This window comes from Pan troglodytes, chromosome 9, assembly GCF_028858775.2.
Source record: "Pan troglodytes isolate AG18354 chromosome 9, NHGRI_mPanTro3-v2.0_pri, whole genome shotgun sequence".
NCBI classification, from domain to species: domain Eukaryota; kingdom Metazoa; phylum Chordata; class Mammalia; order Primates; family Hominidae; genus Pan; species Pan troglodytes.
This window is the reverse complement of record NC_072407.2, coordinates 34,606,549-34,631,353: the sequence shown is the minus strand read 5'-3', so window position 1 is coordinate 34,631,353 and position 24,805 is coordinate 34,606,549. Positions and strand designations below refer to the sequence as shown.

The window sequence follows — 24,805 nt, the reverse complement described above, 5'->3', positions numbered from 1 at the left end:
AGACACACAGTAAATCTTTAGTAAATTTTAGTTGAGTTGAAATGAAATAAAATATCTTACAAAAATGCTAGAAATGTATGGAGATTTTGTATTCATTCTTGTAGTCTCTAAATATTTTCATGTTTTTACTTAGGGTGTACCTCCTTATAATACACTTTCTAGGCTGGGTGCGGTGGCTCATGCCTGTAATCCCAACTCTTTGGGAGGCTGAGACAAGCAGATTGCTTAAGCCCAGGAGTTTGAGACCAGCCTGGGCAACATAAACCTTGCTTTACAATACATTAAAAAAGAAAATCCGGCCATGGTAGTACACACTTGTCCCTGTTACTCAAGAGGCTGATGTAGGAGGATCAGTTGAGCCCAGGAGTTTGAGGTTGCCGTAAGTTATGATGGCACTATGCACTCCAGCCTGGGTGACAGAGCAAGACCTTAAGTTAAAAAGAAAACAAAACAGACAAACAAAAATTTCTGTTTTAATACTACCAGGCTAGGTTAGATACCTATCCTGTATGCTCCTACAAATTCACTCTGTGTCTCCATTAAAATATTTATTATATTCCTTTATATTAATCTATGTATTGGTTGTCCCACTCACTAGACTATAAGGTCCTTGAAAATCTTCTTTATTTTTGTATTCCTAGAATAGAATACAAAAATGCAGAGTAATTGACACAAAGTGGGTTTAAGAAATATTTATTCAATAAAATATTAATGAATTAGTCTTCAGCATTTGAATTCAGCATCATATGTCATAGTCTCCCCATTCATTAACTCAAACACTGAAGGAGGCAAGCTCAATATAAAGAGTTTTCTGAGCATGTTTTTTGTCCTCTTATATTAAAACAAGAAAAACATAGAGGCAGGAGGATAATTTAGTAGAAGCTTAAATAAATGAGCATAGATTCCCACCCCTGCTGACCACAGGAGTCACAGAATTTAGGTATTGAATTCAACCATATTAACTATCTACTAAGACAAAACTCACTCTTTACAATAATACAACAGAACCTAGAATCTAGCATATTCAGTAATCTTCAACAGCAGTGCCAAGAATACAAAATAGAGAAAGAATAGCTCATTCAATAAATGGTGTTGGTCAAATTATATCTACATGAAAAAGAATGAAACTGGACCTTTATTATATGTGATACACAAAAAATCAACCCAAAATTAAAGAGTTAAACATAAGACTTGAAGCTATAAAACTCCTAAAAAAATCCTTGACACTGGTCTTGACAATGAATGTTTGGATATGACACCAAAAGCATAGACAACAAAAGCAAAAACAAACATGTGGGGTTACATTAAACTAAAAAGGCTTTTGCACAACAAAGGAAACAATCAATAAATGAAAAGACAACCCATGGAATGGGAAAATATTTGCAAACCATATCTCTGATAAGGGATTAACATCTACAACACATAAGGAAATCATACAACTCAATAGCAGTAAAACAATATAACCTGACTTAAAAATGGGCAAAGGACCTGAACAGATGTTTCTCTAAGGAAGACATACAAATGGCCAACAGATATATGAAAATGTGCTCAACATCACTAACCATCAGGGAAATGCAAATTAAAATCACAAGGAGCTATCACCTTATGTCTATTAGTTATTATTATTTAAAAAAAGAGATAGTAAGTGTTGGCAAGAATATGGAGAAAATGGAACTCTGGTACACTGTTCATGGAAATGTAAATTGGGGCAACCATTATAGAAAACAGTATTAAGAGTCCTCAGAAAATTAAAAATAGAACTACTATTTGATTCAGTAACCCTACTTCTAGATATTTACCCAAAATAATTTAAATCAAGATCACAAAGAGATATCTGCAGTCCTATGCTCATTGTAGCATTATTGACAATAGCCAAGATACGGAAACTACCTAAATGTCCATGGATGAATGAATAAAGAAAATGTGGCATATGTATATAGAATGGAATATTATTCAGCATTAAAAAAGAAAGAAATCCTGCCCTTTGTGACAATATGTATGAACCTGGATGAAATTATGCTAAGGGAAATAAGCCAGACACAGAAAGAAAAATACTATATGATGTCATTTATATATGGGACTTAAAATAATCACACTCATAGAAACAGAGAGTAGAATAGTCTTTGCTAGGGGTAAGGGGGAGGGGAAAACAGGGAGGTGATGGTCAAAGGATAAAGTTTCAGTTATGCAAGATAAATTCTAAAGGTTTACTATGCGGCAACCAGGCATGGTGGCTCATGCCTGTAATCCCAGCACTTTGGGAGGCCCAGGCGGGCAGATCATAAGGTCAGGAGTTCGAGACCAGCCTGGCCAAAATAGTGGAACCCTGTCTCTACTGAAAATACAAAAATATTAGCCAGGCTTGGTGGCAGCTGCCTGTAATCACAGCTACTTGGGAGGCCGAGGCAGGAGAATCGCTTGAACCTGGGAGGCGAGATGGAGGTTGCAGTGAGGCGAGATCATGTCACCGCACTCAAGCCCAGGTGACAGAGCAAGACTCCATCTCAAAAAAAAAAAAAAAAAGGGTTTACTATGCAGCATAGTGCCTATAGCTGGCTGAAAATACTGTATTACATACTTCAAATTTGTTAAGACAAATAAAGAGTTGTTATGTTGTTACCACATCCACAAAAATAATAGTAATAAAAGGCATGAGAGGAAGCTTCGGGAGGTGATGAATGTGTGTATGACTTTCATGGTGGTAATGGTTTCATGAATGTATACTTATCCCCAAACTCATCAAGTTGTATACCTTGAATACACACTGATTTTTATATGTCAAAAAATATAAAATCTAATAATATTTTAATAAATAAGTAAGTTTCAAAAGATTAAGTGTAGAGTTTATAGAGTATATTTTCTCACCACAGTAGAATTAAGTAACGATAAGATATTTGGAGAGTCTCACATACTTGGAAATTAAATAACATAGTTCTCAACAATTCATGGGTCAACAAAGAAAGAAATCAAAAGGAAATTTTAAAATGTTTCTAACTGAATGATAATGAAATTTAGCACATCAGAAATGACAAGATGCAATTAAAACAATGCTTATAGGGAAGTTTATAGCTTTAAGTGTTCATAGTAAAAAAAAAAAAGACAAGCTTCAATTATTTATCTATATTTTCAATCTTAAGAAGTTAGAAAAAAAAGAAAATTTAATCTAAATGAAGTAGAAAAAAGCAAATGTAAAGAGAAGAAATCAATAAAATTGAAAACAATGAATAAAATCAATAAAATTAACAATTTAGTTCCTTGAAAGTATTAAGACAAAAATTTAAACCTAGAAAGATTGATCATGAAAAAATACAAAATACCAATATCAATAATAAAAAATATTCCACTACAGACCTTTCAGACATCAAAATGAAAATAATGGCATACTATTAACAATATTATATGAATACATTTGACATCTTTAATAAAATCAACTAATCATTTGAAAAGACACAACTTAGAAGCGAACATGATAAAATGGGATATTTGGACACTCGTATTTCTATCTAAGAAAATAATCTGTTATCAAAATATTCCTCAAATACACGCAAAAATAAACAAACAAAAACACTCCAGTCTCAACATTTTCATTGGTAAATGCTATCAAATATTTAAGAAAGAAATAATGCTTATCTTCCACAAACTATTTCAGAAAATAGAGAAAGAAGAAACATCTCTAAATTTATTCTAGGAAGCAATAGTAATTCTGATATCCCAATAGAAAGAAAGAAAGTGAGAGAGAGGAAGGAAGAGGGAACAAAAGAAAGAAGGAAAGAAAAAGAGTAAAGAAAGAAGAAAAATTGTAGATCAAAGTGTCTCCCGAAAATATATGAAATAAATAACAATATATGAGGAAAGTTTTAAAAATGTAGAAAGGTAACACATCAAGCCAAGCAGAGTTTATCCCAGGAATGCAAGGTTGCTTTAACATTTGAAAATTAATAAATACAATACTACATACAACTGAACAAAGGAAAAACATATAGTCATTTTAATATATGTAGAAAAAAATTTGACAAAATTTCCCACTCATTACTGATAAAAACTCTCAGCAAACTGAGGAACAAAAATGCTGGGAGAGCTGGCTCCCACCTGTTATCCCAGTGACTTGGGAGGTTGAGATGAGAATATTGCTTGAAGCCCAGAGTCTGAGGCTGCAGTGAGCTATGATCACACCACTGCACTTCAGTCTGAGCAACAGAGAGAGAACTCATCTCTAAAAAAAATAAAAATAAAAAAATAAAAAGAAGAAAACTTCCTCAATCTGATATAAGACATCTATGAAAAAGTCATAGCTAATGACATACGGAATGCTTTCTCCCCTAAAATTAAAAAAAAATAAAAAAGTAAGTCTGCTTTCACTCTTTTATTTAACATAGTAGTGTAGGAATAAATAAAGGAAAGGAAAAATAAAGTTGTCTCTGTAGGCAGATGACATAATTGTTTCCATGAAAACAAATTAATAGAATAAGTGAGTTTAGTAGGTCTCATATATAAAGTCAGTTTTTTTCAATATATATATATTTTTATTATACTTTAAGTTCTAGGGTACATGTGCACAAAAGAGACATTTATGCAGCCAACAGACACATCAACATGAAGTCAGTTTTCTAAAACAAATGAATATCTATTCACAACAAATATTTGAAAAAGAATGTTTTAAACATGGCATAAAACATATAAATTAAGAATCAATTTAATAAAGATTCAAAAACGTCTACAGTGAAAACCAAGACATTAAAGAAGTACTAAATAAATGGAGAGATATACTATATTTATGGATTTGTAGAATCAATAGTATTAAGATGCAAATTCCCCCTAACATAATATGTAACTTCAACACAGTCCCTTTTATAATCACTTCAGGCATTTTTATAGAAATTCATAAACTGATACTAAAATGTATTTGAAAATGCAAAAGATTTATAATAGTCAAAACAATTTTGAAAAAAGAATACAACTGAAGGACCTATACTGAATAATTACATTAAAACTTCCATAATAAAGACTGTAGTCTTGTCATATTGGCTAAGGACACACAAATAGATAATGGAACAGACTGGGGAGTCCAGCAATAAGCCTACACTTAGGCAATAAGTTATTTTTTGACAAAAGCTCCAAAGTAATTCTATGAAGAAAGAAAAACCATTCAGTAAATTGTTCTGGAACAACTGGTGTACGTATGGAAAAGAATAAACCACAGTCATTATCTCATACCATACATGAAAATTAATTTGAGCTGGGTTATAGATAAAAATCTAAAAGTAAAACTACAAAGCTTTGGGAAGAAAATATAAGAGATTATCTTTGTAACTTGGGAGTAGACAAAGATTTATTTACAGAGCAATATCTGTAAAAGAAAATATGAATAAATTAAACTACATCAAAATTAAAAGTTGTTGCTGTTCAAATTCTACTCTTTAAAATAAACAGGTCGGGGTGTGGTGGCTCACTCTTATAATCTCAGCACTTTGGGAGGCTGAGGCGGGCCAATCACTTGAGTCCAGGAGTTCAAGACCAGCCTGGCCAATATGGCAAAACCCTGTGTCTACAAAAAAATACAAAAAAAAAACAAAAACAAAAAACAAAACTAGCTGGGAGGTATGGTGGAATGCACCTGTAGTCCCAATTACTAAGGAGGCTGAGGTCGGAGAGTCACCCAAGCCCAGAAGGTCAAGGCTGCAGTGAGCTGAGTCATTATTGTGCTACCGCACTCCAGCCTGGGTGAAAGAGTGAGACCTGTTTCCAAATAAAATAAAATACAGGCAAGCCACAGATACCAAGAATACATTCATAAGATACATATTCTGAATATATAAAGAACTTCTACACTCACTCAATAATAAAAGACAAACAACTCAATTTAAAAATTGGGCAAAGCACTTGAAAACACTAGTTAAAGAGTGAAGCAAATGAAAAAGGTATGCAATACCATTACTTCTTAGAAATATGCAAATTAAAATCACAACGAGGTGCCACTCCACACTCAGTAGAATGGTAAAATATAAAGAGCATGACAATACCAAATATTTGCAACATTGTGACGTGACTGGAACTCTCATATATTGATGATGGGAAAGTAAAAAGGCAATTCACCTATAAAAAAGTTTTAGTAGTTTAGTATGAAGTTAAGTATCTACTCTTGACCCAATAATTCTACTCCTACTTATCCGAGAGACATGAGAAAAATGATCACCAAAAACACATGTATAAGAATATTCATTAAAAATTTATTCAAAAGACACAAAACCAGGAAACTTACCAGATCCGCAAACTGGAGAAATCAAAGTATATCCATACAGTGCAATTCCAACAGGAGTGAATTGTTAATACACACAACGTGAATGAGTATCACAGATATGCTGACCAAATAAAGCCAGACACAGAAGTGTACATACTTCTGATTTCACTGCATGTTGTATATTTTTATGCTTGCATATATTATAAAAGAGGCAAAACTAATACAAGGGTAAAAAAATATCAGAAATGTGGTTCCTTCAGGGGTAGGATAGGAATTGCCTGGGGGGGTACAGGAGGCAATCTTCTTAGGAGATTGAAAACTCTGTATTATGATAAAGATATGGTTACCCAGGGATATCCATTAGTCAAACTTGTACAACTAAGGTTTGTTTATTTTAGGCTAGGTGTGGCAGATCCCAGCACTTTGGGAGCCTGAGACGGGAGGATTTCTTGAGGCCAGAGGTTCAAGGTTACAGTGAGCTATGATTGCACCAGTGCACTCTAACCTGAGTGACAGAGCGACACCTTGTCTCTATTAAATATATATATATACACACATACATATATACACATATATATGTATATATATTTGTATGTTTTCATGTGTAAAATTTTACTATAAAAAACTATAGAAATTATAATATTTCGGTGAGGGAGTAGGGATTGGATGGAGGTATAGGTGAAATAAGAATAACAGAGTATTGATAATTGTTGACGCTGGGTGATGATAACCTAGGGATTCATTATGCAATTCTATTTACTTTGTATATTTTTGAAATTTTCCATAAAAAAAGTTCATAAAATCAAACACCACTTATATCATCATCTAATATATGTTTTTATATTAGATACATACCAAGTTCACATAGTTTATAAGAATAGTGTTTGGGACATACTTTAGTATTTCAATATTTCATTCATAAGGGTTGCTCTATGCATATCTGTACAAGAAAATCACTCTCATACAACCTAAGTTTGTCACAGTCTGGGTAATCCAAAGATACTTTTAAATAATCAAACAAGCCAACAGGCACAGTCAACTTCATGAAGTAAAGAACATGGTGTAAAGAACAAAAGCATGAAGACTTTATATTAAAAATGACAGTTTTTAATAAGAATCATAAGATCATAGAATTAAGCATCAGAACAATGTATGAATAAAGCTAGACAAAATTGTCCCAACATCAATCAATGCATCAGAGTCCAATAGAAAAAAAAGAAAAAGAATCCACTCTGAGTATTTAAAACAAGAGGATTGTAATGCAGGGAATTGATTACATTTTGCTCCTCTGCTGACAGAGGAGCAGAAAAGTCAAAGGGGGAATAGTGAGGTAACCCAGAGATTAGCAACAACCAGAAATGTCTACTACCACTTTGCTGGAGAGATAAAGGGAAGGGGCCCATGAACAAAGCCCAGGGGCTAAAGTCTCCTATTGGAAGTTAGATCCATAAAAGGTTTATCCAGTAAGACCTAAAAACAGGAGGAGATGCAGCTGCTTGTGAAGATGCCACCCAGAGAGAGAAGTCTGGATAAAAACTCTCCCACCCTCTCATCTCCAGCCAGTGGCTCCCATTGGCCAAAGGCATCTGACATAGGAGCCTGGGAAACAGACTGCAGAGGATTTAAGAATCCTTAGATCCAAGAAGAGGATTACATCCAGAAAAAAGTGGATAATGAAGAAAAAAAATAAACATATGCTTTGGCACAAAGCCTATGTGCTTCTGTCTCTATCAACTTTATTGAACTTCGTCGGTTCTTCAGTTTCATGTTGGACATTGCAGACAGCACAGATGTTACTGTCTAAACGATTGCTTATAAAGCTTTCCATCTCCTTTCTCACTCCAGTTGGGGGTGGACTTACAATAGAGCTAATAATTCATGAACCTCAGGGCACCTCTCTTGCTCCAGTCTCTTCCAAGGCCCTGGGAAAGATCCTAGTAATTTTTTTAATAAATTTACAATTATACGTTCTTTTTCCTTTTTTTTTATTTTTTATTTTTGAGACAAAGTCTTGCTCTGTCACCCAGGCTAGAGTGCAGTGGCGTGATCTCAGCTCACTGCAACCTCCACCTCCTGGGTTCAAGTGCTTCTCCTGCCTCAGCCTCCCAAGTAGCTGGGATTACAGGTGCCTGCCACCACGCCTGGCTAATTTTTGTATTTTTTATTTTTTCTATTTTTAGTAGAGACAGAGTTTCATCATCTTGGTCAGGCTGGTCTCGAACTCCTGACTTCGTGATCCACCTTCCTCAGCCTCCCAAAGTGCTGGGATTACAGGCCTGAGCCACCACACCCAGCCATTTTTTAAAAAAAAAAAGTTGAGTCCAGGAGAACACACACACACACACACACAAAAAGGGGGATCCAAAAAATTATATAAGCTTCTCGTCCCATAAAACCTGAATTTGCTCCTTTCCTAACTGCTCTCTTTCCCCTCATATCTAAGTTAGTGCCCTTTTCCAAATTTTCTTCTTTAACTCCTAACCTATCAAATGAAACCAAGACCCTGGATCGGAAAAGCTGGGAAAATTCTAATTCCACACAGCAAGATGTAAAAAAAAAAAAAAAAAAAAATTATGCCCCTTATGGAAACTTTCTTTACAATAGTAATCACAAACTCAAGGTCTTCCTGGGATCCAGGCAGATGACAAATGAATGAGAAAGTATAGGTGGTAACTAGGACAGCCCCAGGGGCTGATGCCCAGGTTGAAGTGAGCAACTGTTACTCAGCTCTAGCCAATTGTTGCACGAAATTGAGTTCGCTGTGTCCAGATCTTCCTTTAAAATAAAAATCTGAAATATGATTTCTTTTTTTCTATGAAAAACTGTGAACTCTTTTGATTTTTAAATGCACCCTCAAAAAACTTTAATCCACCACTGAGCAAAACAAATAACATCCAGCAATATATTGAACCTCTGGGCTGCCAGTTTACAACATTTGCTTTATAGACAACATGCATAACTTGAGAAATTTATAACAAATCTTCATAAGGAATCTGATTCTTTCTACTCCTAAAGTCAAAACCAAGAGAAAGAAAAGAATAAAGCTACTCCAAGAAGTCTCTGTCCAAGGTCTATAACAGGTTGATTATAATTTATTATAGTAAAAAATTAGATTCCACTAAATCAGTTTAGTGCCAAGCACTGTGCTGGGGCTGGGATATAAATATAAGAGAGGTGAAGCCAAAAGATTAGGACAGGCTACCAGATTTATAACTACATAGAATACTGTGACGATAAAATATCTAACAGGTACCTAGATACGAAGTGCCAGGCACTGTGCTCAGTGTTTTTGTCAATCAGACAGTCAGTCAACAAACATGTTAGGCCAGGCGCTGTTCTTTGTGTTTGGATAAAGCAATGAACAAAATAGATAACCCTACCTCCTAGAAATTTAGAATCCAGTGGAGGAAGATAGAAAATAAGCCTGTGATATAATAAAGAAAATAAGGTGATGAGGTAGAGAGAGACCGGGGAGATAAAAGCTGTGTAGGCTGGTGAGGAAAGGCCTCTGTGAAGAACTGACTTTGAATGGAGACCTGACTTATGAGAAGGAGGCAACCATGAAGCAAGTTTTATGATGTTTATTCCAAGTAGAAGGGAAAACAAATGTTAAAGGTCCCAAAAGGGCTGCAAGTTTGGCATAACTGAGGAATGGAAATAAAGCCAGTGTGACTAGAGTAAGGGAAGAGTAGAAGATGAACGCAGAGAGGAGGCAGGGCCCATATGGCATTGTAGACCATGATTGGGAGTGTGGATATTCATCTACTGTGCTCAAGGAGCTGCTGCTTTCAGCAGTGCCCTGGTGTGTTCTGATTTAAGCATTAAGATCACCCTGGCTGGCCAGAGGAGGAGGAGGCTCTTCTGATGTGAAGGCTGAGCTGATGATGGCCTGGACTAGATTATACCAGTGCTATTGGTGAGAAATGGGCAGATTTCTCATTTATTTACTTTTTTTTTTCTTGATACAGAGTTTCATTCTGTTGCCCAGGCTAGAGCGCAGCGGCACAATCTCGGCTCACTGCAACCTCTGCCTCCTGGGTTTAGCGATTCTCCTGCTTTGGCCTCCCAAATAGCTGGGGCTACAGGTGCACACCACCATGCCCAGCTAATTGTTGCATTTTTAGTAGAGAAGGGGTTTCACCATGTTGGCCAGGCTGGTCTCGAACTTCTGGCCTCAAGTGATCATCCCGCCTCAGCCTCCCAAAGTGCTAGGATTACAGGCTTGAGCCGCCACACCCAGCTTTATTTACTTATTTTTCATAGACTGGATATATGGTCTGAAGGCAAGACCTAAAACAAAGATGATATCTTGACTTGGAGCTGTCAGGATCTGCTCAGGCCACCACCACTGGCACCACCTCCATTACCTTTGTCTACTAAGCAATTACCATTGACCAGCCACCTTCATGTCAGCACCATTCCCAAGCCCCATTACTCTTTGTCGAAGCTGATGCTAGGCTAGATTCTTAGGTCATTTATAGAGTCAGTAAGTTAAGTATTTCTCTTTATCAAGTGGTATGGAAGTATTTCAACACTGTAACAACTGGTATAACCATACTAAGTCATACCAGCTGAATATCACTCCTAGATTAAGAAGTCAGAAATGTATCCTGTTTGACATAGGACATTGGTGAACATTTCTGGTCAGGAGAATGACAGGATCGAAGTAGGATTTCCTACTAAAGATTGTGCTGGCAGCTGTGTGCAAGATAAGTTAGAGAGTGCAGGGGTAAATGGGAGGCAAGGAAATCAATTAGCAGGTTATTCCAGAAGAGGCACAAGATAAGGTGAGAAGAACACACAAATTCCCTAAAGGGTTTTGCTGTGAAACTTAGACCCTGCCTTGATAGGAGGAAGATAATGTAATCCCTTCCCCCTTTAAATTGATTTGTTGGAGCTTTGTTTTGTTACTGAGGGTACCAAGTGAATATATCACTGTCACCTACATGCCCTGTGGGTAGATGATAAAATTACCATCGCTGCTTCCTCTTTCTTGAAAGAATGAACTTCAGAACTCTGTGGTACAGAATGGGCTAGATTAGGAGTAAGTTTCTGAGATAACTGGGTACTTTCCAATGACAGAATCATTCTATGAATCTGTGACATGTTGGTTAACCTGGTGGACAGGGAGAGATTCACACCTGACTTGAAGAGTATTGAAAAATCCTTAAAATATATCTTTGCTTATTTATGAATGTCAGAATAGAACAATTGAGAGAGAGAGAGGAAGAGACAGAGAGATAACAAAATACTAACAATTGGTTAGTACTTTGATGAATCTAGGTGAGGGGTATGTGAATAATCATTGTATTGTTTTACAACTTTTCTGTAGTTTTAAAATAATTCAAAATAAAAAATGGAGAGGGAATCATTTGTTTATTTACTAATTATAATTTCTGGGAACTAGCTGACCTTTGTTTTTGTAATTTTCATTTTAATGAGTCATTTTATTTTCACTCTTGGAAAGGTCTCTATATGGGTTAAATGATAAAGTGAATACCATATGTCCAAATCAAGGGGTCAGGATTTTAAACATTACCTAATGTCAGCGGCCTTTTTCCTTCCTGCGTTCATTTCCCTGTTATTACACAGGCAAGGATCCTTTGTATGGCTGTAGAGTTTCTAAAAAGGAAAAGCCACCTGTGCTCCTCTTTACCATAATAGTAATTCAGACTGACACAGAAAATACAATCATTAGATGTTTTGCATTATCTATTTATGATTTGTTTGTTTAGGTTTCTGATAATTTTGAAAGTGTCTGCTGTGTTGAACAAATTTGATATAATAAGAATGTCAGAGTACACTTTAAATTCTATTTATTTTTCAGTCTATCACTTTGAAATACATTCTTGAAATAAAAATGTTCAAATCATCCCAGCTTCTTTAAGCTTGAACAAATTCCAATGCAATCCCAGTTACTGTTAGAAGTCCAAAAATAACACTTTTGCTTTGTGGTTTACTTACACCTTAAAATATTAGATTGAACCACATGAAATCGACATTTTGTAGATCAAAAACAGTCAAATATTGACAGTTTCATATGATTCACTCTATTAGAATCAACACATTTCTTGCAATGTCGACATCAGATAAAAATATCATTCATATTGCCTATTATATATAATTTCCTCCCTGATGAAAGCTCCTCATAGTTTACAGAAACATAGAGACTTATAGTTTGTAGAGCCTCAAAGCATGTCCCCAAGGCAGTTTGTTAAGATAAATGTAAATTCTCATACAAACTTAAAAATGATGTCGTTCAGCATGTAGCATCCAACTCATTATTCTATTATTTCTGGGCTGGCAGTATTGAAAGAATAGAAACAATTAAGGTTAGCTCTTTGGGATTTTTTTTTTTTTTGCATATCTTAGTGACCTGTACACATTCTGGAACTGTTCAAATACCTTTATGGTGGATCCCATGATTGTCGTCGTCAAAGTATATCACTTCTTTGCCTGTCAAATGACAACCCCACTGAAGGTGGTTAAAAGTTCACTAAGTAGTGTTAATCTATTGGGCAACCTATATCTTTTCCTTTCATTTTTTCCTGAATTACAGCTTCCGATAACCCCTGACAGGTGAAAAACCACACATTGAATCCTCTTACTCTCTTTTTTTAACAAGTGCATATTTTCAATTTAGCATGTATCATACTTAAATGCCAAATCCTGAACGTACCTTATGATGCAATAGGGCATAGATTATCCTAACTGCTCTGGTAAGTGCTATAAAAAAAAGGTCTCTGAATCATTCTCATAATTTGGCTCACTGACAACACTGGAATATTTTTTGCTTGACATAGAAAATGTATTTTCCCCTCAAATGATTAGTGTTTCCCTTGGATATTTCTCATTAATACCCTTAAATATTGTAGTCCTGAGAATTGCAGTTTTTCTAAAAGCAAAAAATTACATAAATTCTCTTTTGGAACTAAACTCTCTTAACAGAACATAAAATATTGGAGCTTCAGTACAACGTAGTTGCTCTTACCATTTCAAACTATAGTGGCAAAATAAAGAAGTAACTGAGATTTGGACTTGTTTACTTATTTAATTCACAAAATCATTTTTTATGCCAGGTGCTCTGAAAGTTCATTACTCTGGTCAATAAAGAGTCTTTTTTCCTTTTTTGACAAAAAATCTCTACACTTCCTAATGTTACCTAAGTATCCCAGTAGTAAAATTGGCAGAAGATAAAAGAGACTGGAACAGAAAGTCAACTAGAGGAGAGTAATGTAATAGCAGGAATATTACAAAGGAGGCAACAAAAAGAGTATGAAAAGTTATGATAAGGATGCTGCTAAAAAAATCTGTATGCGCAATGCACACACACAAGTACTGACCAGTGCTCAAGCCTCATGTTCGTACTACCAGCAGGTAACATGGTGTAGTAGTTTTGAGCTTGGATGCTGGTGACACAGTATCTGGATCCAAATCCTGGTTGCAGTTGGGTAATCTGAGATGAATTATTTGTCCTCTGTGCCCCAGTTTACTTATCAATAAAATTAATGTAAAAATGGCATGTATGGGATTGAGTTAAAAGGACTAAAAGTGATATTCCAGGTGAAGCACTTAGAGCCTAGTTTTGATTAATTGCCAACAAATGTTAGCTATAAAAGTGATAGCTATATCTTAGTAATTTGTTTTCTATCCTTCACAGCAGAACTTTCCCAAACATACAAATAAACACACTCATAATACTTGACAACAGCTTTGGAAAGAACTCAGAAAAATTAATTATGTGGATTCAGATGAAGCCAAACTTATAAACTAATTGGATAATCTAATTATTGGGCAGCTATTATAGTTTCAATATACTCACCTAAAGAGGTGCAATGTGCTGTAGTAGACAGATGGCAAACTTTAGAGCCAGGTAAGGCAGGGTTCTACTTTTAGTCATGTGACCTTGGACAACTCATTTAATTTTCCCAAGGCTCAGTTTCCCAACTTTCACAATAGGGATAACAATACCTACTTTGCAAAATTGTAGATAAGCAGTAATAACCAGGAGAGTACTATGCATATCATAGGCACTCAGTTCATGGCAACTCTCATTTTTCTTAAGGGAAAGAGGCAGGCTATTGGATACAGTGAGACTAGAATATCAGAAACTTTAACACACGACAAAATCAACTCAACAAACCTTCACGCTTGCTTTGATATCCAAATTAGAAAGCTTTTGGTATAGAGTAATATTTTTAGTTTACTCAAAGTTTCTTTTGGTCACCCTGTATTTTCTTTTATTGTCTTAGACATTTAAACTTTCATAACTCCAAGAGCTTTGAAATTGAGGTCAAATAAGATTTTAAAAATCCATCCCCCAAACAAAAGCTGTCCTATGATCCTCGTTATGGAACCCTTATTATGCATCCTACACATGAGTCTTATGGCAGACCTAAATCATTAGATACATCATTACTCAGAGGATCTTACATAGTGTTAGATTAAAAAACAAAAGGAACAGCTGAGTTTCAGAGGGTGAAGTAAGTTGCCTATAAAGCTAGTTAAGTTTATTGCTGATATTTACCAGGTTCTTTTGCTGTTCCAAGTAGTAAACTAAGTACTTTACATACATTATCTCATTTAATTCTCAAACTATCCCTGGAGGCAAATATTATCATTGTCATTATTTTACAGATGAGAAAACTGATTCTTAGATATGCACTATCCAAAAAGTAACCATTAGCCACATGTATTAGTCTGTTCTTACACTGCTATAAAGAAATTTTGGAGATTGGGTAATTTGTAAAGGAAAGAGGTTTAATTGACTCACAGTTCCACAAGGCTGGAGAGACCTCAGGAAACTTACTATCATGGTGGGAGGGGAAGCAAACATGTCCTTCTTCACATGATGGCAGGAAGGAGAAGTGCCAAGTGAAGGGAGGAAAAGCCCCTTATAAAACCATCAAATCTCGTGAGAACTCGCTCACTACCATGAGAACAGCACGGGGGAACCATCTCTATAATCTAATCACCTCCCTCAAGGTCCGTCTCACAACATATGGGGATTATGGGAACTACAATTCAAGATGAGATTTGGGTAGTGGCACAGCCAAACCATATCACCACATGTGGGTATTAACATTTCAACTTAATTTAATTTAAATACAATTTAATATTCAGTCTCTGAGTTACACAGGCCAATTCTAAGTGCTCAACAGCAGCTACTGTATTTTTCAGCTCAAATTATAAAACATAGAACATCATTACAGAAAGTTCTATCAGACAGCCTGAGAGTTTAAGTAATCATGTAAGTTTACACAGCTAACACATGGTAGAACCAGGACTCAAATCTAGGAGTCATGACTCCTAAACTTGTCCTGCCATGACTAGGTCAAGCAAAAAGATAAAAGAAAGTGTGTGATTAAATCTAGGTGACTATATATAAAGCAGTTTCAGGTGTTAATTGATTGAAGAATCCATTATTGGGAGGTGAAGTTTTATAGATTAGCATGTTAAGATGTCTGTTGGTGACTAGAAGGTAGAAGATACAGAGGCACAAACGTTTGTAGCATGATAACAGTGAACCAGTAGACTAAAAGAGATTAAGGAATGAAGAACTGATGGGACAAGATTGAGGTGGCCCTATGGGTGATTGACTTCCCAAGCACTTCTGGTCATCAAATACAAGCCTCAGAGAGTAGGCAGAGATGATTCACTCAACTCATCAAATGTCTCTTCTAAACCAAAAATCCAGGATTCAGCTCTGTGGTAACACCATTGTTCAAAAAAGTTTGTTACTTCAGACAACTGGTTCTTCATTGGGAGCCATTTTGACCCCAAGGGTACATTTGGCAGTGTCTGAAGATATTCTTTGTTGTCAAGACTGGGGTTACATGCCTCAAAGGAGAAAACAGAGAATTACCATATTTCCAGCAATTTCACTTCTAGGTAAATACCCAAGAGAATTGATAGTAGGAATTCAAGCAGATATTTGTATACCCATGTTCATAGCCATATTTTTCACAATAACCAAAAGGTGGAAGAACTCAAGTGTCCATTGTCAGATGAATGGATAAACAAAATGTGGGATATACATACAATGGAATATTATTCAGCTATAAAAAGGAAGTTCTGACACATGCTACAAGATGAATAAACCTTGAAAACATTATGCTTAGTGAAATAAATCAGTCACTAAAGGATGAATATTGTATGATTTCACTTACATGAGGTACCTAGAGTATCAAATTCATAGTGACAGAAAGTAGGATGGTAGTTACCAGGGGCTGCAAGTAGGAGGAAATGAGAAGTTATTGTTTAAACATGTATAGAGTAGTTTCAGTTTGGAAAAATAAAAAATGTTCTAGAGATGGCTGGTGGTGATGATTGCACAACAATTTGAATGCATTTAATGCCACTGAACTGAGTGAACTGCATACTAAAAATTATTAAATGGAAAATTTTATATTTTATATCTATGACCCCAATTTAATAAAAAGACTGGGGGGTGCTACTAGCATCTAGTGGGTAGAGGTCAAATATCCTACAATGCACAAGCCAGTTCCTACAACAAAGTATTTTCAATGGTGCTGAAGTTGAGAAATCTTGCTTTTACAAAATACTGAAAGAACAACAGTAAGAGACTGTCCAACGATAGTGGTCTTTTCACTCTTAAAGCTGTTAAGATATATATACATATATATACCAGATATAAGGATATAAAACATGATATATAAATCATATGAGAGATAATTATAAGATATATATAATTAAAACATATATATATCTTATAATTTCACTAACAAAGTCTGAAACTATATAAGACTTCCCATATTGGCATGAATACGTCACATTTTGTTCTATTCCCAAGTCTATCCTATGCATGTGCAATAATAAACTTTCTTAGCAAGGGTGTATTGTTTCAGTACATATTGATCTAAATGTATGTAATCTGATTGAAATACTTAGGAAAATCATAAGTCTTCTAAAGCTGTTTTTTCTACAAATAAAAGGGCATCATGGTTTTTAAAACTCTTTATTTCTCCTGTTTAATATCATAGAGAAATCTCAATGATGAAGAATCATTTTGCCACTGCTGCTTATACTATCATTTAAAAGGGAGCAATGTCTCCTGTTAAATAACTAAGGCAAATTCAAACTTGAATGAACAATGACAATAAAGAAAAATTATTCTTTACATTTTCTATCTATGAGGCCACTGGATCAATGGCCTTTCAATTCAATCAAATGCTGTAAACCTCCAATGCGGTCCAGCAATCAGTGAGTCTTATTAGCATTTACAAGAAGCTGAGCAGCTTATTTGATTGAAAATGATTGAGGCAATTCTGTATGTGTGTGCTGGGCCACAGCATTTGATAACAGGTTAAATCTAATGAAAAAGGACTAGAGTTTGAGAAACAATGACCCAGAGAAATTTTTCAGTATTTTATTAATTTATTATTTATTTATTCCTCAATTTTGTTCCGGAAGAGGTTTAAGGCAGCTGTAAGTATTTTTATAATCTGCAGACTCTTGTCTTATGTTTGTGAATATTTTATAGACTGGGTGCTAAATACTAAATTATTAAAGATCATTTTTTAAAAAAAAGAAAAAGAAACAGAGCAGCCTAATATCTTCTAACTCCAGTGAATTACTTTATCTTGAAGACTATTAGCAGACAAGATGGTACATTTTACTTGCAATTCATTTGTATTCAAGGATACTACTACTATAGAAAATTGCTTATTTAAGTAGAATAAAATGTGTTCTGAGTGGACCCTGACTGGTATTTTTACTTTCTGACTTACATCTGCCCTTCTGAAAAACACTCCAATTTCTTTTCTGAGAATTTCCTTCCCTCCATGTTATTGTCTTAGTGGGGGTGATAAATCCAGGTGCTAGAAAATCATGCCTTCCTACTGGGGAGTCACTGGAGCTGCTAGGGGCTCTTTCTACCAAATCTTCCCTGCATCAGTCAGATACAAGCAGGAGTTAGATTTACAGTCTCAGCTTGGTGTGTGGATATGCTGTCCAGAACTTCGAATCTTAAGCAAGTGATACAAAGATTGAAGAGACATTTGGAGTTGAGTCAACCTGGTGGCAGTAGCACAACAACACTACAAATGCTATGAGATATTTCTCTAGTTCTTGATTCCGAGCTTTCTCAATCTTTCTTCTTTTATTCCTGCTTCCTACCCAAGTGTTCCAATTACTATGGCTGTGTAACAAACCACCCCCAACTTACTGGTTTAAAACAATAACAATAATAAAATCTGTCTTGCTCAAGACTGCACTCTGGGGCAGGGTTTCAGCAGGGACAGCTCAGCAGAGGCAGCTTGTTTCTCTTCTATTCATTTTCGCATAGGGTGGCTCAGAGGCAGGGGCTTGAAGGCTTGCTTAAATGTCTGGCACCTGGACTGGGAAGACTCGAACGGCTGAAGACCAGAACAGGTGGGGCCCCGTGAGCATCTCTCATAATTTTAAATGGCTTATCCAGCATGGTTGCTGGAGGGTGGCTGGACTTCTTAAATGGCAGCTCAGGGATCCAAAGATCCGTGCCCCAAGAGAGATCAACACAGAAACTCTTATCATTTTTTAAAATGACCCAGCCTCTGATGTTATATCGTGTCATTTCTGCACCACTCTTTTAATTGAAGTACTGTAGAAGTCCATTCAGGTTCAAGGGCAAAGAACATAAACCCACCCATCTCTCAATGGTGTACAGACAATATCACACTGTAAGAAGAACATGTGGGACAGGATATATACTAGTACGATCATCTTTGGAAAATTTCACCCACCACATCAAGCCTTCTGATTGATGTAATCTTGTTAATTTTCAGTAAACTTCCTGTTGCTGATCTTAGCCAGGGTCAGATTCTATTACTTATAACTAAAGAATCCCAATCTAATAGAATAAGGATCTGTTTTATTAAACCCTTGACAATTAATTGCCACTTTAATGTTGGATATTTCATTAACATCACCATCGAGAGGTTGGTACTTATTAATTAATTAATTAATTACTAGACATACCCGCATGACTAGGAAGAAGACTTTGCTTCACTGGTGAACGACTGCAACTGCTTTGTCAAGTTTCACTCCATTGCTGCAAAATAGGCACGATTATAAGCAAAGAGCTGAGGCAGAGAAAGGTTATTTGGTTTATCACAGATGGCAATGGGGAGTGCATTGCTTCCAGAAACAGACCCAGAAGTTTTCATTCCCTGGGCCAGGCTGGAACTATTAAATCACATAGAAATACCAGGAAAAGATAAGCTACATGAACCAGTGATTGCTAAACTAAACACTCTAGTGACTTCAAAGAGCCCTTAGGGCCTGCTGTTTATTTGGAAAACCAGAAAAAAAAAGTGGTGAGAGAATGGTAGAATAGAAGCCCAGCTTATGATTTTATCTTAACCAGGCTAGTTTGAAGAATTTACATATTAGGGGTGCATGGGTTTATGTGTGCATACATATATGTTTGTGTGTATTTATAGTCCTTTAATCTTTCTAAAAAAGCTTCAGGACATGTGTGTATGTATTTTAAATTAATGTATATTTCAAAAAATATTATCAGTCAGTCATCAAAAGATCCTCCTAAAGACCCTCAAAAGATCCTTTTCTCCTAAAAAGAAAAGAATTTTGACATAAAAGCACATGAATATCAACAATACAGTTTAGAAAAAAAACCAGATGAGATAATTAATATGTAAAATGTGATATTGCTTTATTAAAGATGAAAATAAATAAATAAATAAATAAATAAAATAATAGAGTGAGGGACTAAGTTTATTGTTTCTAGGAACATTCCATTCCTCCTTCTGGGACTTATAAGTCAATTTTCCTCAGATATCAGAATGTTCTAGAAGATTTTTAAAAACCTAATTGTTTGATTGACCACCTGTACTTCCAAACTCTTTTTATTGATAACACTGTTGGAGGTAAAAGAGAGAAAGAAAATATATGCCTATGATTCTAGCCACTGGTGTTTTTCAGGATTTAATATTTACCTTTAAGTGTTCAAATATTATATTTCATCTACTTTCAATCTCTCTTTTTCTAACTCCATTTCCACCTCTTTTACTTTTGGTTCTTTTCCAGAGACCACTCTTTTCAGTGACAGACATCTCCATGGGCTGTTCTTTGTGACCACCGGCTGTGTTGTGAGAACTGTTTTGGTCTTGCTTTTCTTCATGCCTGTCAAAGGCCACAGAGTGTTGAAGCCTGCAAACGCAGCCTGAATCAGCACGGACCCCGGAGACTTTCAACAGCATCTCAATAAAACTTTCAATTATCTCCATTTTATACACAGTATTTCAGTTGTGGGTGACACACTTCGTCTGAACAAAATTATATTAAATAACACCTTGAATGAAAAGGTCCATTCAAACAGAGAAATAATACAGAGAATTATACCCAATATCTTGTTTTTTATTATACATTATGAATAAAATCACTACTAAAAGCCAAGAAAAATCATCAATGTTCTTTTTAGAATCACAAATGTCCCAACAAACTTTGGTTTGAAAACCCCTTGTGGCCTAAGCACCTTAAGCTATCTTGCAGAAAATTCTATGTGTGTTAAAACACTTGCAGGGACTACTTTTCCAAAGAAATGATTATTAAAGGACATTAGTGAAACATCTTTATATTGACTCATTTTAGAGCTATCCGTTCACTCTTTATTCTTTGAATGTGTTTATCTTGTTTTATTAGCAACTTGTTGCTAGATTCTGATGTGTTAATTCTTAGCTACAGTAAGGTTGTTTTAAATGTTATGTTTACTATGATATTACTTAAAAAAAATGTTACATTTTCGCCTCTGTGTAAGCACAGAGCTGGTGAACTAAACAACATACATAACTCTCAATCTATCATCTGCATTCCCTTTGCATTAGGTGTAACACTGGCACAAAAATCAGAGCCCCAGCTCCAATTTTTCCAGCTGTCTCTGTTGCCCTGTGATCTTTTGGTACAAATTTTCTAGCCTGTTTGAAAAGGCAGGCTTCTACCCCCTTCTTTGATTGTACTTAGGCATTTTGCCAGCCTGCGACATGGATTAATATGAACAGAATCACAGACTTTTCTGAACACTAGTCATTTACGTGTGTTTAGTAGCATATACCCAGCAAGAGAAAGGCAGGCTGCCGTTGCCTTTGTATAGAGTCTGGGTAGGTTTTGATTTCACTCAGAGTCAAGAACAAAGCAACCTCTGACTTTTCCTCAAACTCAGCCCCTATGGAATGACTTTTAATGACTTCACGAACTGCTAGCCTTCAGATGACTGGAGCGTTTTTTGCTTCTTAAGTTTTTCCTTCTATGACGTTTTATGATTATACCTTATGGTGCAGTTCTATTTTTGTTCTCATGTGTTTCTGAGTGCTTAAAGTCTAGAGGAAAAATTTTTTAACTCATTTGGCTCCCATGAAATGTGCTTTTCAGTTTGGGGATAACGTGGAGAGAAGCTTTAAGTACTGTGCCAATACCAAACATGGCATTCCCTATTGAATGAGCCAATTCCATCCCCTGAGTCTGAATAATTTAGAGAAGACGTGATGTCATTGTCTCCTTAGAGATAAATGGAAAGGAGTCTGGGTGTAGAATTTTTGAGTGGTCTTTATAATAATAGTAATTAAAAAGCATTACCTCATATATTTAAACTTTGTGTGCACACCATGTGCTTTTCTCATTTTTTACCCAATATTACTCGTAAAGGACTAGTATTCCTGTTTCATTATTTTTGAAGCACTGTTTGATGACACTGGTTTAACAGTTTCTCACAGTTCACTGCTTCAGTTTTCATCAAATTATATTTCTAGTTATACTAGACACTTTCATCATCAATTTCCGTATGCCTCAAAGACGTGCAAGGACCAGTTTGCCAACAAGTGAATTCAGATACCAGATAATAGCTGCTGTAGATTACATTTTTCTCTTACTATAGCCTTTTCTAAAATGAAAAGTTTATAACCCACCAGGCCAACCCCTAACAACCAAACACACCATATTTGTTTAACTGGATTAGCCTGGGTCTATGGTGAAGTTTCAGGATTATGGCAAACTATTTAGTTTCGATGTGCAAATGTTATGATAAGATGAACAATGGCTGTATATATTTCCATACAGTTCATATCCCAGTTAATGGAAAAGCAGCAGCCATACAATTTGCCAAAGAACTGCCAAGTTCAAAAGAATTCTAAAATCCCTTCTCTCTTAAATTCTACAACTTTTCTGTGTTCTGTCTGTCACGTGTTGAAGCTCCCATTGTTAAATGCCACAGATTAGGGCCCATAGTAAACTCCAGGTAATTCTGAAGCATGCAAATAAGTTTTATATCAATAATTGTTGATAAAGTTTAAATATCAGTCACCATTTTTCAACAAACTTTCAACTTGTTTTGCTTATGACTTTAAAAAGCGTAAATAAAAACTGTCTATAGCTGGCAAAACATATTATCTTCAATTTGTTTTTTAGAACACTGTTTATGCCTTAAAGAAAAAGAACTAATATAATCAGTGCTAAACTCACGGGAAACTAAATGAAAAGCTTTTCCTCTTTCAAACATCAACTCAATCAAACTCCAAAATATGAATATCAGAAGAGTTTTCTTAATATGCTTTAGAATTACTGAATCTCTTAAAGTAATCTCTATGATTATAGCATGTGTGCAATATCCTGAAATGCAATATGGACTGTTGGGTTATTCTGAACTCATAATAATCATAGCACTTTTTAAATGAAAGTTAGATTCATAAAAAGATGAAATCATAAGAAATCATAAAAAGATGTGTAACAACGTGGGAAGATGTTCAGTGTTTTATTAAGTTGAAAATACATGCTACCTAGGGGATGGGATATGACGAAGAAAGAGGGGTAACTTTTACTTCTTAATTACTTCTGTATTTAATTTATTTACAATGACTGTGTATTAAAATTTTTAAGTGGATTATAACACGTATAATAATTGATATGTATCAGACATTATTCTAAGTACTTTAAAAATAGTAACTTAATTTTTGTAACAACTCCATGAAGTAGATAACTTTAATATTTCTCTTTTACAAATGAGGAAACCAAGACATAGAGGGCTTAAGTAACTTATCCAAGGTCACGCAGGTACTACGAGGCAGAGATGGGATTCAAACCTTTCTCTGCTTTTGATATTCCACTATTGTTCCATTTCTGTGAAATACATTTGACTGAAAAACTACATTACAAAATGTTAACAGTGGATATTTCTGAGTGACATAATTATGGTTAATTTTTATTTTTTTATATTTTGCTTGTCTGTATTTTCCAGTTTTTCACAAAACAATCAATAGAGTGCTTTTGAAAAGAAAAAAAATCTTTTTAAAGTTCCCTTTGTACTAAAGCATGAAATAGGGATTTGGATGTAGCACTGTGATTTTTTTTTTTTCAACTGCCCTCCAGTAAACCTTCCTTTTATTTTATGCATCTAGTAGAACGTGTGCCCTAGATCTTGGCTATTGAACTGTTCTCTTGTGTGCAGATTTTACTTTGTTTACAGTTGGTCACTATGGGGAATAATGAGAACAGAAGAAGAAATTGATAGAACTTTCAAAATGCAGAAATATCAAGAAAGGAATAAAGTCAGAAAATATAGTTGTCATATATTAGTCTTAAAATTTCTGAACATATTTCTATTACATCTTTCCTTAGCAGTCTGAGTTGCTGAGCAGGGCCATAGTAACTTAGCTTGTATCCATAAGGAAACAGCCACTGGAGTATTATCCTTACCATGGACTTTTCAAGGCTGATGGGGTCCACATGCAACAATCCCTGCACCAAGAGAATAATATTCTCATCTGTAGTTGGCTTCTTGTGTTGCCTCGAAAGGATATCTCTTTCTTTGAAGATCTGAATAAAAAAGCGACCACTTGTTAAGGATCTCTTAGAATAGTACATGGAATATCAAACAATTAAATTATATTAAACTGGTTCTGATGAGGACAGATATGGAATTGATGTAGCATTCAAAAACTTTAAGGAAAAACACAAATACATTTGCCTCTTGCAATTACATCTCATATGAAATAAGAACAAGTTTGTTTGTGTGCCAAAAATAGGTGTGGGGCATTGAAAGGAGGATAAAGTGAGTTTTAGGATCTGTAAGTCTGAATAAAGTTAGTGACATTTTATACCAGTGTTGTATTTAATGCTACAATTCTTCGTGAAACACAGAATCCCAAGAAGTGTGTAAAGGATAGGATGAAGATGGCTTAGAGACATAGGGAGGCTGGAGTGTGTGCGGAATTAGATGCTTCAGAAAATCATTAGGTGATTATGGCTCTCAACCTCTCTGGCTGGGTACCACAGTGCTGTTAGCGAGTAGTTCCAGATTCCAGTAATCTTTGTTTCTCTTATGTAAAATGTATTCAAATCTCTTCTATTCATTTCTCTCTAGGTCTCATCTTCTACTCCAAAACTGTCCTGGCTAAGGCTACCATCAACTCCAACCCAGTGACAGCAATAGCTCCCAAAGGTCTCCCTATGTTCAGTCTAGTTCCCTAAAATCCGTTTTACAAAATGGGGTGAATGATCTTTTCAAAATACTAATATAATCATGTTACCCTTTCCAGTTGAATTTTTTAAACAGCTTCC

General features: G+C 35.3%; 1 long non-coding RNA gene across 2 annotated transcripts in view; it reads right to left on the bottom strand.

The window, feature by feature from the left end:
• The window catches only part of LOC134807341 (uncharacterized), a 30,663-nt gene that overhangs the window by 5,423 nt on the left and 435 nt on the right, over window positions 1-24,805 (bottom strand). For both annotated transcript variants that reach the window (XR_010147525.1, XR_010147524.1), the window contains exons 2-3: window positions 23,942-24,061; window positions 19,217-19,289 (exon numbers count right to left, since the gene is read on the bottom strand). This is a non-coding gene — a long non-coding RNA (uncharacterized LOC134807341). The remainder of the gene's footprint in view (window positions 1-19,216; window positions 19,290-23,941; window positions 24,062-24,805) is intronic.